The sequence below is a fragment of the Diplotaxodon limnothrissa genome, linkage group LG23 (genome assembly GCF_057381915.1).
Source record: "Diplotaxodon limnothrissa isolate DT_005_m linkage group LG23, D_limnothrissa_male_GT1.1, whole genome shotgun sequence".
Lineage (NCBI taxonomy): Eukaryota > Metazoa > Chordata > Actinopteri > Cichliformes > Cichlidae > Diplotaxodon > Diplotaxodon limnothrissa.
In genome coordinates this window covers 22,983,763-22,994,219 of record NC_140617.1, presented here as the reverse complement: position 1 = coordinate 22,994,219, position 10,457 = coordinate 22,983,763, and positions in this window count along the sequence as shown.

The window sequence follows — 10,457 nt, the reverse complement described above, 5'->3', positions numbered from 1 at the left end:
TGACTCTAAATTTTCTTTTCTCATTTCTTATCTTTTTCTAATTTACATTTTAAACATTTTCAGCTATTTTCCAACTTCTGTGTGAACATCAGCTTTTAGCACTTTTGTTTTCAGATTAAATTTTGTTTTCTTTTTATCTAATTCAAAATTTTTAACTTAAATTCAGCATTTTATTCATTTCAGTGCATACATTCAGATTCAAGCATTCACACTGCAGTTTCTTCAGAAAATGCACTTTCTAGTTATTATTATTATATATTCCGTACGTTTTTTGGCATCTCACTCCTTCAAAACCGCTCAACTTAGAAAAACCATTCAAACACCGTTAGATTCCTATTCTTTTGGACATGAATGCTTCTACTTTTCTCATTTTTAACATTTATATTTTTAATTTTATTCAACTTTATTTAACAAAAATTTATAATGTATTTCAATGGAGAGACCCTTCAAATCCTCATTCAACTTATTCATTTTTAAACTCTTACTACTTCCACATACATTGACATAGAGCCACCATTCAAACTTTAAAACGAAGACAAGACATTCAACTATTCAACTTGTATTTATCTTTTCAATATCTATTATACTTTTTCTTCAGTTCCAGTTTAAGTTTCATGATGTTTTTTCACCCGTTTCAGAGTTTATAATGGGTGTGTATGGGACGGAATGTTGGGGCTAGAGTGAGGCAGCTCAACTGCTAGAGTGAGAGGAGCAAAAAAATTAATCTTAAAATCTTTTTTAAAACTGCTGCTGTGTCCGCAGCGTTTGCTCTACAGGTATGATTTTACCCTCAAAACGTAGCCATCGCTGTCCTCTTTCATCCAATGTGTTTACTATTGTCCTAGGTGTTATGGTTCTTTCGTAAATGTCACCAATGCACAGCCTCCTCCCTCCAACTCTTCCATAGACTCTAATGTTAAAATGGCTCAGAAGGTTCGTTTGAAAATCAGAAGAGCATGGTGTCTTTCCACTGTCACCACGTCCATATAATAAACTCCACAGGCATGAAAACTGAGAATTCAGTAGACTAGACATTGCTGTCACTCACGGTGAAAGAATTTTGTCAATACGACTTTTACTTTTCATTTGGGAACGATTTGTTTCGGCCTGACTTTTCTGTTCATTTTAAGCAGCAAAAGTGAGGCGCATGTCTGTGTACGTGTGTATGGAGCCATTGGGTGCGGTCACTATAGCAACCAGGCTCACACCTGCCTGCTTAACGAGCTCTGCCTGCCACTGTACCAAGATTCATCTTAAACACTTCTCTTTCAACTGCTGCTGTGTCCACAGTGTTACAGCCATCATTTTACCCTCAAATTGTCGCCATTATTGTTCTCTTTCCAACACCGTATCTTTCAAAGCTCAGGCATTTAAACTTTTTAAACTGTGTGGATCAAAGTGGAGGGATCACATTTGAGTCATTCAGTGATTCAAAGAATATGACCTTTTAATATTCATTCAGATGTTTTCTGACTCTAAATGTTCTTTTCTCATTTCTTAGGGTTTTCTAATTTACATTTAAAACATTTTCAGTTTTTTTCCAACTCCTTCTTCTGTGTAACCTTCAGCTTTTAGCAGTTCAGCACCTTTGTTTTCAGGTTAAATTCGGGGTTTTTTTTGTTTTGTTTTATGTCATTCAACATTTTTAACTTAGAATTCAGCAATTAATTCATTTCAGTGCATACATTCAGATTCAAGCATTCACACTGCAGTTTCTTCAGAAAATGCACTTTCTAGTTATCTATTATTCCATATTCCGTACGTTTTTTGGCATCTAACTCCTTCAAAACCGTTCAACTTAGAAAAACCATTCAAACACCGTTAGATTCCTATTCTTTTGGACATGACTGCTTCTATTTTTCTCATTTTTAACATTTATATTTTTAATTTTATTCAACTTTATTCAACAAAAATTTATAATGTATTTCAATGGGGAGACCCTTCAAATTCTCATTCAAATTCCTCCTCTTTAAACTGTATCTACTTCCACATACGTTGACATAGAGCCACCATTCAAACTTTAAAACGAAGACAAGACATTCAACTATTGAACTTGTATTTATCTTTTCAATATCTATTATACTTTTTCTTCAGTTCCAGTTTAAGTTTCATGATGTTTTTTCACCCGTTTCAGAGTTTATAATGGGTGTGTATGGGACGGAATGTTGGGGCTAGAGTGAGGCAGCTCAACTGCTAGAGTGAGAGGAGCAAAAAAATTAATCTTAAAATCTTTTTTAAAACTGCTGCTGTGTCCGCAGCGTTTGCTCTACAGGTATGATTTTACCCTCAAAACGTAGCCATCGCTGTCCTCTTTCATCCAATGTGTTTACTATTGTCCTAGGTGTTATGGTTCTTTCGTAAATGTCACCAATGCACAGCCTCCTCCCTCCAACTCTTCCATAGACTCTAATGTTAAAATGGCTCAGAAGGTTCGTTTGAAAATCAGAAGAGCATGGTGTCTTTCCACTGTCACCACGTCCATATAATAAACTCCACAGGCATGAAAACTGAGAATTCAGTAGACTAGACATTGCTGTCACTCACGGTGAAAGAATTTTGTCAATATGACTTTTACTTTTCATTTGGGAACGATTTGTTTCGGCCTGACTTTTCTGTTCATTTTAAGCAGCAAAAGTGAGGCGCATGTCTGTGTACGTGTGTATGGAGCCATTGGGTGCGGTCACTATAGCAACCAGGCTCACACCTGCCTGCTTAACGAGCTCTGCCTGCCACTGTACCAAGATTCATCTTAAGCACTTCTCTTTCAACTGCTGCTGTGTCCACAGTGTTACAGCCATCATTTTACCCTCAAATTGTCGCCATTATTGTTCTCTTTCCAACACCGTATCTTTCAAAGCTCAGGCATTTAAACTTTTTAAACTGTGTGGATCAAAGTGGAGGGATCACATTTGAGTCATTCAGTGATTCAAAGAATATGACCTTTTAATATTCATTCAGATGTTTTCTGACTCTAAATGTTCTTTTCTCATTTCTTAGGGTTTTCTAATTTACATTTAAAACATTTTCAGTTTTTTTCCAACTCCTTCTTCTGTGTAACCTTCAGCTTTTAGCAGTTCAGCACCTTTGTTTTCAGGTTAAATTCGTTTTTTTTTTTTTTGTTTTTTATCTCATTCAATATTTTTAACTCAAAATTCAGCAATTAATTCATTTCAGTGCATACATTCAGATTCAAGCATTCACACTGCAGTTTCTTCAGAAAATGCACTTTCTAGTTCCATTTTATTATTATCTATTCCGTACGTTTTTTGAAAGCCTACTCCTTCAAAACCGTTCAACTTAGAAAAACCATTCAAACACCATTAGATTCCTATTCTTTTGGACATGATTGCTTGTATTTTTCTCATTTTTAACATTTATATTTTTAATTTTATTCAACTTTATTCAACAAAAATTTCCCATGTATTTCAATGGGGAGACCCTTCAAATTCTCATTCAACTTACTCATTTTTAAACTCTTACTACTTCAACATACGTTCACATAGAGCCACCATTCAAACTTTAAAACGAAGACAAGACATTCAACTATTCAACTTGTATTTATCTTTTCAATATCTATTATACTTTTTCTTCAGTTCCAGTTTAAGTTTCATGATGTTTTTTCACCCGTTTCAGAGTTTATAATGGGTGTGTATGGGACGGAATGTTGGGGCTAGAGTGAGGCAGCTCAACTGCTAGAGTGAGAGGAGCAAAAAAAATAATCTTAAAATCTTTTTTAAAACTGCTGCTGTGTCCGCAGCGTTTGCTCTACAGGTATGATTTTACCCTCAAAACGTAGCCATGGCTGTCCTCTTTCATCCAATGTGTTTACTATTGTACTAGGTGTTATGGTTCTTTCATAAATGTCACCAATGCACAGCCTCCTCCCTCCAACTCTTCCATAGACTCTAATGTTAAAATGGCTCAGAAGGTTGGTTTGAAAATCAGAAGAGCATGGTGTCTTTCCACTGTCACCACGTCCATATAATAAACTCCACAGACATGAAAACTGAGAATTTGGTAGACTAGACATTGCTGTCGCTCACAGTGAAAGAATTTTGTCAATACGACTTTTACTTTTCATTTGGGAACGATTTGTTTCGGCCTGACTTTTCTGTTCATTTTAAGCAGCAAAAGTGAGGTGCATGTCTGTGTCCGTGTGTATGGAGCCATTGGGTGCGGTCACTATAGCAACCAGGCTCACACCTGCCTGCTTAACGAGCTCTCTCTGCCACTCTGCCAAAATTAATCTTAAACACTTCTCTTTCAACTGCTGCTGTGTCCACAGTGTTAAAGCCATCATTTTACCCTCAAAACGTCGCCATCGTTGTTCTTTTTCCAACATCTTGTCTTTCAAAGCTCAGAGATGTAAACTTTTTAAACTGTGCGGGTCCAAGTGGAGGGATCACATTTTAGTCATTCAGTGATTCAAAGAATATGACCTTTTAATATTCTTTCAGATGTTTTCTGACTCTAAATGTTCTTTTCTCATTTCTTAGGTTTTTCTAATTTACAATTAAAACATTTTCAGCTTTTTTCCAACTTCTTCTTCTGTGTAACCTTCAGCTTTTAGCAGTTCAGCACCTTTGTTTTCAGGTTAAATTTGGTTTTTTTTGTTGTTTTTTTAAAATTTCATTTAATATTTTTAACTCAAAATTCAGCAATTAATTCATTTCAGTGCATACATTCAGATTCAAGCATTCACACTGCAGTTTCTTCAGAAAATGCACTTTCTAGTTATTTAGTGTTTTTCTTCCACCATGTGACATTTAGCAGTACAGAATGTGAAACGTTTCTGCTCATTTTCACTGCAATAAACTACTGCATGAGAGACGCAAGTCATAATCACTCTCGTGATTCTTTTCCCACTGTTTTCAGGGGTGTAACAATGGTTCACTCGTTAAACTGAAAGAAAGATGCTGTAATCACAGGAGTCGCACATGTGTCCACTGTACCATCTGGGAACTCTTCTTGTTTAGCACTCGTAATAACACAAACACTAAATCCTCGTTCTGAGACTGTCACCTGTCTGTCTGTCCTGCACTCTCTCTGTTTTTCTTTCTCTCTGATTGTGGAATAAAAGTATGAACATGTATTCATAAGTTACACTTGTGTTTGAATCCTTATCACACATTTGATTTCCATGTGTGACAACTGCTAACCAGATTCTTACTCTGGATGGCACTACCTTGGCCTCCACTGGGAGGAACCTTGGAGTCCATTTTTGAACATTTTTGTCTCAGAGTGATGCTGAAAAACTAGTTCATGCATTTATTACTTGGGCTACTTGGACTACTGTAATTCATTATTATCAGGATGTCCTAAAAACTCCCTGAAAAGCCTTCAGCTAATCCAAAATGCTGCAGCAAGAGTACTGACAGGGACTAGAAAGAGAGAGCATATTTCTCCTGTTTTGGCTTCCCTTCATTGGCTTCCTGTTAAATCCAGAATTGAATTCAAAATCCTGCTCCTCACATACAAGGTCTTAAATAATCAGGCCCCATCTTATCTTAATGACCTTGTAGTACCATATCACCCCATTAGAGCACTTCGCTCTCGCTCTGCAGGCCTACTTGTTGTTCCTAGAGTATTTAAAAGTAGAATGGGAGGGAGAGCCTTCAGTTTTCAGGCCCCTCTTCTGTGGAACCAGCTTCCAGTTTGGATTCGGGAGACAGACACTATCTCTACTTTTAAGATTAGGCTTAAAACTTTCCTTTTTGGTAAAGCATATAGTTAGGGCTGGACCAGGTGACCCTGGATCCTCCCTTAGTTATGCTGCAATAGATGTAGGCTGCCGGGGGATTCCCATGATGCATTGAGTTTCTCCTTTCCAGTGACCTTTCTCACTCACTATGTGTTAATCGACCTCTCTGCATTGAATCATATCTGTTATTAACCTCTGTCTCTCTTCCACAGCATGTCTTTTATCCTGTCTTCCTTCTCTCACCCCAACCGGTCGCAGCAGATGGCCGCCCCTCCCTGAGCCTGGTTCTGCCGGAGGTTTCTTCCTGTTAAAAGGGAGTTTTTCCTTCCCAAAGTGCCAAAGTGCTTGCTCATAGGGGGTCATATGATTGTTGGGTTTTTCTCTGCATCTATGAAGCGCCTTGAGGCGACTTTTGTTGTGATTTGGCGCTATATAAATAAAATTGAATTGAATTGAATTGAAATTGAACCAGGACGAGCCTGCTAAGGACAAAAGTCATTCCAGCCCTGCGGGAGTTGGAGATGAAACAGAAGCACCAAAAAGTGTGCTATGACCGATCAGCAAGAGACATGGACTCTTTGAAGCTAGGGAACAGTGTCAGAGTTCAGCCTTTTGACCGCCATTCCACTTGGAGCAGGGGAGTGGTGATTGGGACTGTTGACCCGAGGTCCTATGAGGTGCAGTTGGATTCTGGAAGTGTCCTGAGGAGGAATCGGACGCACCTGAGACATGCAGGCATGATAGATCAAGAAAACGCCATGACAGACACTGGGGTGCTGAGCAGCTCAGTGACAGCTCAGTCAGAAACTCGTGAGCAGCAGATCAAGACTGACGAGGTTTCAGGGGGTGTCAGGACAAGGTCAGGCCGAAACGTGGTTCAGCCACTTGGGTACAAGGACTATGTTACATAATGAGGACTTGACAGCCTGTATTGTTTGAGGGGAAGAGTTGTGTATTCGGTGGAAATTGATGTTCACTATAGTTTGCAGAAATGTACGTTTGAATAGTGAAATGCTTTTGTATTCTTTGAGTGTTTCATATTGTTTTGTCCCTCAGTAAGAAGAAGGACAAATCAAAACAAAAAACAAGGACTTCTGATGTTTTAAAATAAAAAAAATAAATAAAAAAAAGAGAAGGGATGTAATAATGTGAATTATTGTTTGCAGGACGATTCGTTCCACAATGGATTGTGTTGCTGCACAGACGTTTTAGAGTGTGACACAAGTAACGAGTGTTGGGCCAGATCGTTAGGCTGTATGTTATTGTTTACATGGCAGAGGGCCAATCTGAGTCGCATGTCTTGTTAATAAACCTTACCCCTGTTGGGTAGGAAACAGATATTCTGGAGTCTGTTGTGAATGAGACCAGAATATAACATCCGCCTCCTGATAGTCAACCTCCACCGGCCCAGGACTCACAGAGGCGGGGCAATGGGAGGGACACTGGGGGAGTGGCCAGCAGTGAATCAGCAAACGGGTGTGGGAGGGGACCCAGCCCACGGCCTGCCTATCTGGTCTCCACTACAGTGGCAGCTACGTTAACCCGAGCTGCGTGAGTGGCGAGATAGTCTTGATATGCTAGAGAACACACAATTCAGGAAGAAGACAAATTAATTTGTTTTATATAATGAAATTATCTTTCCTCGAAAACAAATGCAATGTTAATAGAAGAAACTGGAAGACTGAAGAGAAATAGCTCCATGTGTTGTGTGAGAATATTTAATTTGTAATTTCCATCAGCTTTTTGCTTCTTCTTTAACCATACTAGACATTTGTCTTTTGATACATTGGATTGCCTTTCTTAATTTTTGCAATGTTGCATGTCCCGTGCTAACGTTATTAAGTAGTTTTGTGTGGAACTGATATCCTTTAAATCTCTCCTTCTGTTTGTATTTTATACATCACGCTCCTCCAGGTTTGACCAAGACTTAGAAAGCAAACACAGGTAGATGTAAAGCCAAAGGTTATTGGAAGTGAGCACACCAAACAAATGTTTTAGTTTGCATACAGCAAAGTGTAACCATTGCTTTCTTCTCATTAGAGAACCAAATGAAGTCATCATTCATACTGTCATGCCATTACCATGATGGAAAACAACACATGAATGAGAATTTGAAAGACAATTAAAAACCATAAAAAGACCATTAAAGAATAATATAGCTTCAAACTGTTCCCATAATTTAATTTTAAACACACAGGGGAAATTAATATACCTGTACTGTAAACACAATTATAGATTGTAAGAGTAATATTTTTAAAGGTATTTTCCCTTGTCTGCCTTTCCATCTCCTTTTCTTCTTTTTCTGTTTTTAATGTATTTTCTTTTGTGTGTCTGTGACAAAATGTGAGGACTGTATATAATTGTTTTTAATTTAATTTTTATCCTTTTGTTACAATCATAACATTTATCAAAACATGTTCTACATTTTCCTATTACATAGATTTACTATTTACAGTGAGGTTTATAAAGTAGGATAGTTTAAAAAAAGAATTCAGTCAAAGCCCTGTCAAGCCCAGCAGTTTCTGAAACCTCACATGTGGCATTTGCACTGTTACATAACCACCTGCCTGAATACAAAATGAGGAATTAGTTTTGGATGTGCCCTGCCATACACAACATGCAGAGACTTGGTCAGTTACTGGGTACTGCAAACCAAACAATTTTGTTGCACTACGCACTAAATATAGTATTAGCTGGAAACTTTCATTCCTTATTGACTTTCCTATTCGGATGCTGCAGAAGGTTTGGAAACATTGCTCAAAATGTTGGTTCAAAACATCCACTTCACCTGACCGCAAATAATTGAAGTTTTGGTGTGTTTCTCCCCGGGATAACTTTTTTCACTCCAGTTTAGAGATGGCTCACCTGCTGCTTCTAGGTTTGATTTACAGTATGTGGGAGAAAACTGACACAGCAAACTCCCAAAAAGGTTTTAAAAAAGCATCAGCTGCAGCAACCATAGCACAGGACCATATTATACATTCACTATGTTCACTCTTTTATATACTGACAAAAAATACATAAACAAAAATACAATCGCAGTCACGCTAAGGAAGCCGACCCAGCCCCAAAAGTCACTACCCTGGAAAAATGAAAATCTGTAGCTTAAGTTTTTGTCTGTAAATGGTCTAATTGCTTCTGAAAATCCACTAAATTAAAAGTCCACAGGCCTCATGTGAAAGAGTGCACAACTGTATCACATGGTATGATAAACGATGCCATGACTGTATACAATGTTATGAAAAGTTAAATGAAAGTATTTGCCCCATCCTAATTTCTAACCCTAACCCATTCATCATACTTACATGTCATCAAAAACATTTAATATTAGACAAAAACAACCTGAAAATAATATCAAAATCCATTTTTTTTAAATGATGAGTTCTTTTATTAAGAGAAAAGAAGCATTTCAAATCCTACTTGGCCCTGAGTGAAACAAGAAATGTGGTTGTACCAGTTAGTAGATTTATTGTTGTTGTGCACATGTATCAAAGACCAAAGAATTGATTGTGGATTTTAGGAGGACCAGGAAACCAGTGACCCCTGTTTCAATCCAGGTGGTCGAATTGGACATTGTGGAGGACTATGAATACCTTGAAATACACAAAGACAATAAATTGAACTTGGTTAAAGACACCACTGCACTTTACAGGAAGGGCCAGAGTGGTCTCTGTTTTCTGAGGCGGCTGAGGTCCTTCAACATCTGTCAGACAACGCTCAGGACTTTCTGAGTCTGTTGTGGCCGGTGCCGTCCTCTATGCTGTTGCATGCTGGGGCAGCAGGTTGAAGGTCACAGATGCCAACAGACTCACTAAACTGATCTGCAAGCCCAATAATGTTGTGTGGATGGAGATGGACTCCCTTAAGGTGGTGTCAGAGAAGCAGATGTTGTCCAAAATAAGGACAATGCTGGACAATACCTCCCATCTACTCCATGACATTCCGGCTATTCACAGGAGCACGTTCAGTGCATTACATTACAAATGCACACAGAAAATCATTCCTGCCTGCGGCTATAAAATTCCTCTATCTAGTTTTCAGTACACACTGCAGTAGTTGCACACAATTAGTATCTGCACATCCTCTATAGTTACAATAACAAAATAATACAGCCTTACACTTTACAGTACAATTTTAATTGTATATATAAATTTTTCTTATATGTTTAAAATGTATTATATTTTTACATGTTTCTTCCCACAGCCAAAGACATTCAGTGAGTGGGGTTAGGTTAAATGGTTAAACCTAAATTGCCCAAAGGTGTGAATGTGAATGCAAATTGTTGACTGTTTCTATGTGTTAACCCTATGACAGACTGGGGACCTGTCCAGGGTGTTTCGCCCTGTGTAGCTCGGATAGGGTCCAGCGCCCACCTCATTTAAATGAGCTTTTTGTATATATTAGAGCTGTTTTTTATATTTAGTAACTTTGCAATAAGTTGTGTTGTTTTATTTAGTTTAGTCAGTTACTGTTCTTATTGTCTTGAAGTAACGGAAACCACATATTTTCCTCAGGGATTAATAAAGTATTCTGATATCACTTTTGACAGCAAGAAACAAAATCAAGCATTTGAATAACTGGCAATGAGTCTTTCACATCACTGTAGAGGAATTCTGACCCATTCTTCTTTACAGAATTGTTTTAATTCATCCACATTGGAGAGGTTTTGTACATGAATGGCCTGTTTAAGGCCAAACCATCTCAGTCTGGTTTAAGTGACTTCTAAGTCACAAAACCTTCATTTCTTTATTTCTTT